At 37.8% G+C, this 8,788-nt stretch overlaps 1 long non-coding RNA gene across 1 annotated transcript; it reads right to left on the bottom strand.

Annotated features, from left to right (window-relative positions):
• On the bottom strand, positions 1–5,887 carry LOC120442778. Its single transcript, XR_005614918.1, has 3 exons — positions 5,837–5,887; positions 4,876–4,967; positions 1–625 (listed from the first exon to the last, which is right to left on the bottom strand). It is a non-coding gene; the product is annotated as an uncharacterized LOC120442778 (long non-coding RNA).
• Between the last annotated feature and the right edge of the window lie 2,901 nt (positions 5,888–8,788).

Here is an 8,788-nt window from a genome sequence, read left to right as displayed (position 1 = left end):
CTGAAGAGATTTTTTTAATGACATATATAATGTTGGTGATCACAATCCTCTGGGTCCAGCTTTGTAGAGGCACACAAACAACAAACTGCTGCACTGATCTTTTTTTAAATGGTTAAAAATAATTTTCACAAATACAAGTGCAGAGCAGTGCATTGTTATAACGATTTTAAAATAAGGTTTCAGAGCAATACTAAGAACAGCAGAGATGGTGCAGAATATAAATGGATACATAAGAAGCTTAAATATGCAGAAGTGTTTGCAGAGAGGCAGCAAACACTTCTGCTTATTTGGGCATGAAATATGACTAAATATGCAGAAATGGGGAAAATGAGAAAGTAGCATTTTTAAATTCTTAAGCTATCAAAATCTATTTACATCAAAATCTCAAGATAACAGTAGGTTTTAAAAAAGGTACATTATTAAATAAACAATGGAGATTTTGTAATTATATATAGCATACAGATGAACTTGAATGTCAGTCTGTAAAGTTGAGTGGTTTACTGAGAAACTTCCTGAAATCTTGTTGCAAGAAGGAGGAGGAAAAAAAATAGAGAAGAGAGGTGAGGATGAAAAACCCCAGTTTAGAGTCAGCAGTCATCAGTGCCTCAGCCTGGGGTCAGCAACACTGTTACGACAAAGGATACTGTGTTACTCCGAGTTAGCGAGAACTGGTGTTACCAAAAGACATAAATTAAAGGTAGACATTCATACATATTCATCATTTACCATTTATATTAAGGATGTGAAGAATTAGCTATCTCTGCAAGTAGTAGCTCTGAAGATGTGTTAGCCTACTTTCCAACATTCGTTCCAGTTTGGTATGATTTAATATATATCTCATGTGTGAGCCATACAGAGTAGTTAGCATTGCCAGAGTCATTGTTTCAATGTAGCTGCTTCTCACTGTTCAATACATGTCTATATATCTAGTTAATCAGAATGTTCTTCAATTCAAATGCAACCAACAAGAATGAATAAATTCATAAACATAAAAACAATGCATTTATATTAAGCAAGCATTTTTATAGTTAGCAAATCCAATATGACTTAGCTAAAAGTCTTGATACACTGAGCAACTTTATACAACAAATCATAAACCAGTCTTTTTCTTCACATAGGAGCTCAAATCAAATCAAAGACAGAACATACATGTCACTGCAGAAAACAGCTGATTGAATAAATATCACTCTTTAACACGTTGACTCCCATCTCATCCAACACTTTCACACTTGAGTGATTACTAATCACAAGTAGCTCAAACTCATTTTCATGCCAGTTTAATTAGAATGGGAGAAAGAAATAAGTAAAGTAAACATTTCTAAAAGGACGCTTTTCATTTACAAATGAGAAAAATAAGTGTTAAGGTCAATGTATGACCCACTCCCACTGTAAATACATGTGTAAATGTGCGTAAATACATTTACATAAATGTTGTGGAAATATTCTGTATGCAAGTTAGGTGTTGTCGCTCAAAGGTTAAAAGAGCCAGACAGTGGGGATATGAAATTATGTGTAGGCTGGTGGAAACAGGGAGAGCATGAGACAGATTGTTAAAATTAAGGTCAAAACAGGAAAGAGAATGAGACAAGTGTTGTGGATTTTATTATGACATATATACCTCTATACTGTAGATATGTAATCATAATTACTCACATAAATGCTGTGTAATCATATGTGCTCATCTATACTGTGCACACTTACAATGATGTGTCTTATATAGTGGAGTTGCTGTGTTAAGCTTTTAACCTGCATGTTCAAATAACATGACCCATATATTTAGATCAAATTTATCTACCATTATAGTAATGAAAACGTTTGTGCCACTTGTATGACCACATGCTGATCAATAGTGTTTGAAAATGTAATAATAAGGAACAATAAGTGACCATTGATTGCATTATGGCCAAGAGTGACTAGTCCAACATAGGGTTAATTCAGCTTGGCACTGCTGAAGTATGCACATAGGACCCTTTCTCGGTGTTGATCTGTGTTTATTTGTGCTGTCCCACATTGTGTCCAGTCCCTTCAATGCCTATACGGTAAACAAACCTGGCCTCGCTGGGCATGCACCTGAGATTCTGGTTCTTTCCTCAGTCGCCTGAAGGCGAGAAAAACCCTTTCTTAGCATAGATAGCAGTTTACGTCTGGCATGCGCACCCGACAAAACTGTCAAACTGATTAACTGTTAATTGCGTCTTGCAGACTTTTGGACTCAGTTTGGCCATAAAACTGACAAATGGACCCAATTCAATGATGGATGAAAGAGGGTTTTTAGAGAAGTTATGTGGTAGGGTCAGAAAGGATGTATCATAAGTGGAAGATGAAAAGAAAGAACAAAAGGATCATACTTTGAATCATACTCTCTGCGGCTGAGAGTTTGATGAGTGTGATCTCCAAATGCATATGCTTTGCTGAATAAAGAAAACCCTTGACCTTCTCTCAGTGGCTAAAGAAAATTATTTTACCTGGATATGATTGTCTCTGATGACCCTAAGATACAAAACATGCCGGTGAAGACGATAAAGTTTTTCTAGCTCCTTGAGAATAAAAAACGCACACAAAAACAGAGCGACATTTCTAGGTCCATTTTAAAGTTGTCGCGCTGTAGGGCTAGCGACCGGAAAAACGCGGAACTAAGTGTGGACTTGAGCAAAGGTTAGAAGACTGTCCAACTTCACAGCCACTCACTTCCGGCATACCCGGCCTTTGAAGGACCTGCCCTACGTAGACCGGGTAGGTCAGGTCCTTCAAAGCATGCTACCCCTGAATTTGGAGTTTTTGATTGTTTTACTCAAATGGATGAAAGAGTGCCCCCCTCTATGTGGTGATTAATGGTATTGCGCTGCTATAGAGGCTGTCAGTTAAGTTTGCTGAAAGAAGTAGATGCATTTAATATCCATGTCCAATATTATAGTCTTAGTATTCTGTACTAACTGGAAAATGTAGAGAAGGAAACCACTGGAATTGAAAAATAAATAAATAATGCAAGACAAAGTGTTAGTTGATTAACTAAGATAAATAGTATGATTAAAGGAACTACAGTATTAAACAAATTTGAACGTAGTAACAGTCTTTAATAATGGCAGTTAGTAATCATGCTAATATTCATGCTGTCAAGGACAGTTCATCTTCATAAGAAGATGAACTGTCCTTTACAGTCCTTGAACTGTTCTGGTAGGTCAAACAAAAAGTAACAGACAGGAAACTCTCTATGACAAAATGTTTTTTTCAGTGTTTTCACACTTGGTTTCTTTCAGCACTCACAACAAGCTTAGTCAGCAGTCTTCGGTCATTGATTAGTCTGCATTTTTTGTGCATATCTGAATGCTGCAAACAAACTCTGAGTTAAAGTGTTTAATAACATCAGATAGATAAGATTGCTGTATAAAAATAATTTGACAACATTTACTGATTTGCTGAATTTTGCAGGTTGTAATTAATTGAATATTATGATTCTTGACCAGAATAAAATAGAGCATTTCTGTAGTGCAGAAAATGTAAAATATGGGAAAAAAAACTTGAAGTAAGAGTCTGTCAAACATGAGCACAGTAAATGCTGCTTTTTTTAAGTTCAGTTGTTATGTTCATTATATCAGATCATTTATACCCAACCATCTGATTTTCACTAATGTATGTATCAGGGTCTCTGCATCTTTCTGTCTCTCTATTTGTTACTCTCTTTCTCTCTTCTATGTGTGTGTGTGTGTGTGTGTGTGTGCACTTGTAATTTTACTGTCAGATGTTTTTCAGAGATGAGAGCTGGTTCACCCTGAACACAGCTGACAGACATAAAAGGGTCTAGAAAAGCTGTAAAGAATGTTATATTGTACCTGTAACATTTTTCAGCATGTCCGGTTTGGCAGTGAGTCAGTGATGGTCTGGGGACAAATACCCATGATCTGCATGGGTCCTTGGACCCATTGTCAGTCCTGGGGTCCTCCTGGTACGTGACAATGCCAGGTTTCATGCAGTGAGAGTATGCAGGAGGATGAAGGAACTGATTCTACTTACGCGCCCACCAAGCTCTTCTAACCTAAATCCAACAGAACACAGTTGGGACATTATGTTTCCGTCCATCCAATGCCACCAAGTTGCACCTGAGACTGTCCAGGAAATCAGAGATGCCCTGCTCCAGATTTAGGAGGACACCCCCCTGCGTCATCTCATTAGGAGCATGCCCTGACATGGTCAGGCAAGCATACAAACATGTGAAGTCCATACAAACTACTAAGTACCATTTGAAGTTGCTCTAATGAAATTTTGTCAGAATGGATTAGCCTGTTGCATAATTTTTTCGCTTTGATTTTCAGGTGTTTGTGAAATTAACTCTCCATAAATTGAAAATTTTCATTTCCGTCAAATGATGTGACATCTTTTCATTCCTCACTTTCTAGAGGGCGTCATTCTATCCCCCCTTATCAAAGATATCAGATCATTTGTTACTCTGACAGACTGCCCAGTCTTAAGGAATCTGTCTCAACTTACTGAACTGGCCATAACCAGGAATCAGTAAATCCAGGTCTGAGGTTATTTGAATCATGCTTATAACACAGATATGCTGAAGAATGTTTCGGTGCCAGAATGTTTTAGGTGTTAATGTCGCCCTCAGACATTAGCATCTCTGTCTGATCTGTGGTAAATCAGTCAACCTTGTATACATTTGTTTTTTGATAGTTCCATTCAGTTATTATTGTATCTGGTTTACTTCCCTGTTACCTTCCTGCAATTCTTCCCACACTACCTTAGAAACCTGTGATCCCTTCTGGAATCTAAGGCCCAGAGTTGTACTAGCACATCAACACCATTCAGGTTTTGGGATTCTCTTTGTGAAAAAAAAAAAAAAAAAAAAAAAAAAAAAACTTATGGGAAACTCACCTGCCTGCCCACGTTTTTTATTCATTTTCACCATGGTAATGCGGGACTGGATGTTAATATTTTGCTAGATGTCTCATACACTACAAGGCCTCCTGTAGCCAAGAAAAAAAATCAGTTTTCTTAATCTATAACATTATTCTACATTATTTTCTTATATCGTTCTACTTATTGGACTCTATGTAGACCATTACAAATCTAAAAGTAGCTGAGTATTTAGTCAATTGAGATCAGACATGAGCATCGTATGGCCTGCAGGCCATCCTTTGGTTGTCCCTGACTGGCTGCATGAGGTTAATGGGAAATCACTGTCTTTTGCAATTTTTATGGAAAGTCAGAATACAGCATTGTTTTACAAACCTACATGTGTACGTGCATGTAGCTTACACACTGGCAGTGTTGTAAAGGTTACTTTTAAAATGTATTCCACTACAGATTACAGAATACATGCCCCAAAATGTATTTTGTAACGTATTCCGTTATGTTACTCAATGAGAGTAACTGTTGCACACTTGGACAAATGACACTTCCAGGCGTGCATGAGTTCAGAATCGTTCTCTTTACTTGCTCATTCGCAACTGCAAATACAAAACACAACCACTTCAGTTCAGCGTAGCTGCACTCTGCAGGCTATCTGTGCAGTAGAACACAGGACAACTTTTCACATAACTACTGAACCTGTGTTAACAAAGTACTCATTTACTCAGTATTTTCCTACCAATGTTCATCTTACAATATTCTGCACACTCGCATGCTCATCCAACTAGTATTGTAGCACCTGGAGACTACCCTCTCGATCCCCTTATTAATCATTTGCGATGTGATATTCCATTTAACACCAGTTCAGGTACATCATGTAAATCACAAACTCCGACATTAGCGTTGTGTTCCATTAATGACAGTACCTTACTCTAATACATTTCTCATACGTCATTCTGTTTATCAACACATTACTTGTGCTCACCTGCAAATACAAAACACAAGCACTTCAGTTCAGCGTAGCTGCACTCTGCAGGCTATCTGTGCAGTAGAACACATAGGACCCCAAAGCTGCCCGATTCAGTGCCTGCGTGAGCGCCACCCCGTGGGAATCATCATTGACCAGAATATTCTAGCTGGATTGCTAGTGAGCACAGTATGTGTCAGAAATAGTAATAAAGAACTGAATGAATAACATAACAATGATAAGAATGCATGAAATTATGGAGAGGGGGGGGGGGGGCAATATCTATTACAATACTTCCATCTGTGTCCATCCATTACATGAGTCCCACATAACATATTCTGAAAACTGATTACTGAATACTGATTACTTAATATAGTGTCTGGGTCAGTAGCCTTACATTAGTTTGTTAACTAATAACAAAACAAATAACACTGTGGATAACATTGTGGAAAGTAAAGACTCTAAAACTAAAAGTTTAAGGGGGTCATCTTTATACTGTCCCTGGCTGCAACAATGAGTTTTATCTTAAGAAACCAAGGATATAATGTCCACTTTCACTGTCTCTCTTTAGCAGTAATTGTAACTGAAGTGTAAATCTATGCAATATTAATTTCATGCATAAAGGGACACCATGAGTGTTAGCTGAGAATATGTAGTGTTTCAAATCCTTGGCATGTCTTCTTTAACAGTTAATTTTTTTTTGAAAGTACATTTTAAGCAATTGTGATAAATTAAGCTTCAGTTCTTTCATTCTTTCTTCTGGACTAATTACCCCCCTCATCTATTAGCCATTTTCAGGCGCATAACGTAAAAATGCACAAAGGAAATGAAGACCAAATAAACACATAGAAACATCTTTCTTACATCACTATTAAAACTGAGAACCTGACAGACACTTATTGCCAAATGTTGCAACCATAATTATTAACTCTGCAAGTCTCCAGACAACAATCTGGCTGTTTAGTATTCGCTGGGACTGCTGAGTCAGAGACTAGAATTCAAAACTAAAAATTAGGTGTAGATACATAAAAATCTGAGCTTTCCAATGACTGAACAATGGATCTAGCCAGCCCACTAATAAAGCAGTAAAGTTTTTGGTAGGGCTTCCTCACCCACCCTGTTGAGCCATGGCTTATACAGCAGCAGCAAGGGCACATCCAGTTAACCTTATTCATTTCCATTTTCATGTGCAACCTATAGCTAAAATGGAGGCACATTTAGCAGCACTTAGCTGGGAACTGGCAGGATCGGCCCAAGGCTAGCCTGGGGTCTTGCTTCTCCAGCACTTCTGCGTAGCTGTCAACCATGACCTGCATCCATCGGTCCCTAGAGCACAGTCCTCTGGTGACCTCACATTGTTGGATGATGATTTGTAGTCCTGTGTCCTAAAACCATTCCATATCTGCAGACCCCTGGCCCAAACGTCAACACAAGTGACCACTTAAACCAGTGTGTCAGCAACAATGGCATGCTTTCTTTCCCAACATGTGATACCTTGAAATTGAACGTTCATCTCTTCCAGTCAGACGACACAAGCACTCACACAGCTCTTAAAATCTGTTTGTTCTACCTGAATATTGCTGTCCTTTCTCTTTGAATAGAATAGAGAATACAATAGAAAAATACAAGTGGCTGTATTAAGTTAGAAAATATGTAGAGAACAGATATAACAAAATCTGTAACATTTTTGTGGTTACTAATAATTGAGGTTATTGCACATTTCGTCGATGCTGAAGGATGTTTCAGAGCAACATGTGTCCAGCAGAGGGCAGTGTTTGACTAATGACATAAATGTTAACCTATTTATTTTCAGGTTAGATGGTATTATCGGCTGGTATCCACAGATTTTGTCTTATAATTCCAATTGTAGTATTTTTGTGATTTCCTAAAGTGTGTGTAGTAACAGAGAGAAATGTCTCTTACTTCTAACTGGACAGTACTTTGTTTAGGCAGCACAACATCACTTTTAAGAGATGCTGGGAACAGCATAATTCACTAACACTGGTCTTTGGGATTTTCCTCACTTATAATACAACATGCACTTCAGTCAGATGTGCATGTTGTGTGGCTTTTTACAGTTGTGAAGGGATTTCTCAACCATTCTGCTGTGCTGAAACTGATTCACAGCTTAACAAATTCATTTAATCTACTTAGTTTAAGTTTATTTCAGTTTCAAAGGTGTTGGATTTTCAGTGGCTCTTTCTGTGTCCTTTAAAACACATCCTGCATGTCTGAAATGAATGTATAAGCATAATAGAGTATAGCACTTTCATATTGAGTGTAGAAATTTCCCTTCACCTGGCTAATATTGCAAATAGTGAAAGCCAAAGCAAACATTAACCTGATGTTTGGAGTGAATAGTTTCTTTCAGTTTGAACCCAAATATTGCCTCTAAATCATAAATTAAGATGAACAGCGCACTGTGTACATTACAGTGCACAACAGTAGTGATTGTTGACATGCAAATACTTAAGTCAGTGACTGGTTACAACATGTTTTGCTCTGTTGCATCATCAGTGAACATACAGGCTGCCAGTGATAGTCTGACCTCTACGTTAGAAGAGGAAGTACTTAATGAGCACAGTGATGCGATATGAGGTTATGTATATATGTGTGTATGTATATATGTGTATGTATATACCGCCAAATCACAACAACAGTTTCCTCAAGGCACTTTACATTGTAAGGTAAAACCCTACAGTATTACATAGAAAGCCCCAACAATCACATGACCCCTGTGAGGAAGCACTTAGTGACAGTGGGAAGGAAAAAAAATCCTGTTTAACACCAAGACATTCTCAGAATCTTTTTATTGTCGTCAACATCATCATCACCTTTATTTCTAAAGCACTTTAAAACAACCAGCCAGGCCAGCACAGAGGTTTTATGCTCTCTTTTACAAGTTCCTGTTAGCAGTCGTGCAGCGGTATTTTGAACCAGCTGAAGATGTGAGAGCAGCAACTGACTGAC

This window comes from Oreochromis aureus, linkage group 11 (genome assembly GCF_013358895.1).
Source record: "Oreochromis aureus strain Israel breed Guangdong linkage group 11, ZZ_aureus, whole genome shotgun sequence".
In the NCBI taxonomy this organism is placed as follows: Eukaryota; Metazoa; Chordata; class Actinopteri; order Cichliformes; family Cichlidae; genus Oreochromis; species Oreochromis aureus.
The sequence above is the reverse complement of the archived record's forward strand: the minus strand, read 5'-3'. Positions and strand labels throughout refer to the sequence as shown.